This window comes from Corapipo altera, unplaced genomic scaffold, assembly GCF_003945725.1.
Source record: "Corapipo altera isolate COAL_440 unplaced genomic scaffold, ASM394572v1 59107, whole genome shotgun sequence".
Lineage (NCBI taxonomy): Eukaryota > Metazoa > Chordata > Aves > Passeriformes > Pipridae > Corapipo > Corapipo altera.
Window position 1 is genome coordinate 1 of NW_020893625.1, and position 1,035 is coordinate 1,035.

The window sequence follows — 1,035 nt, forward strand, 5'->3', positions numbered from 1 at the left end:
GACAGGACTCATGTGCCAGCACCAAGTCCTGGGAGGCGCAGGCCCAGGCAGAGACCATCAGGGACATCCCGCAGGCGAAACCGCTCCCGCCTGCAACGTCAGACCCCAGATCCATCCGGCCGGTCCAGAAGCCGCCGTGACAGAAACTGTGTGAGAGCACCAAGTGCTGGGAGCCGCATCCCCAGCCAGGAAGCATCAGGGACATCCCGCAGGCGAAACCGCTCCCGCCTGCAACGTCCGACCCCAAATCCATCCAACCGGTCCAGAAGTCCCCATGGCAGGACCTGCACGCCAGCACCGAGTGCTGGGAGGCGAAACCCAAGGGAGACAGCAGCCAGGACTTCCCAAAGGCAACACCACTCCCACCAGCAGCGTCAGACGCTGAACTCATCCAGCAGATCCAGAAGTCGCCATGACAGGAGCCGTGTTAGAGCACCAGGTGCTGCCAGGAGCACTCACCGGTGGGACGGTGAGACAGGGACCCACCGCTGACACGTCCCATGTCACACAGGGAGGAGCAGCCCCCAAAGGGAGAGAGCCAGGTGAGAGCAAAGTGCCCCTCCCGCAGCCTGGCAGAGGGGCTGTCAGGACGGACAGTACAGGTGCCATGCCCGGGGCCATTGTCTCTCTCTCTCCAGCATGCCTGCTGTGTCAGCCTTCAGAGGCCGACCCGGACATCTGTGGGGAGAAAAACTTCAGATAAATGGGCTCTGTGTCCACGAGTTCTGCCTGGTGAGTTGCTCCGTGGGCTCCCTCCATTTTTTGACAGGCAGTCCCTGCCACTCTCTCCTCATTAGTGAGTCTCATTTTTTCCACAGTTTTTTGCCAGCCACCTTCCTCAGCACAATGATGGTCAAGTAGGACTCTTTGGCTTTCTCCCAAGGGATATCCTAGACGTAGTTTCCTGGGTGGTACAGAAGGTGAGAGCCTGACAAGAGCAGGGAGAATTGTGCCAGGCAGGGTTTGCTGAAGGTTAGTTCAGACCCCAAGCAAGAAAGCCCAGCCCTTCCAAGCAGCTCTGGGAGAAGGAGGAGG

General features: G+C 59.6%; 1 long non-coding RNA gene across 1 annotated transcript; it reads left to right on the forward strand.

Moving 5' to 3' along the window:
• Positions 1-6: 6 nt before the first annotated feature.
• Positions 7-914, forward strand: LOC113942734. The gene is made up of 3 exons (XR_003526032.1): positions 7-542; positions 639-732; positions 819-914. It is a non-coding gene; the product is annotated as an uncharacterized LOC113942734 (long non-coding RNA).
• Positions 915-1,035: the final 121 nt, after the last annotated feature.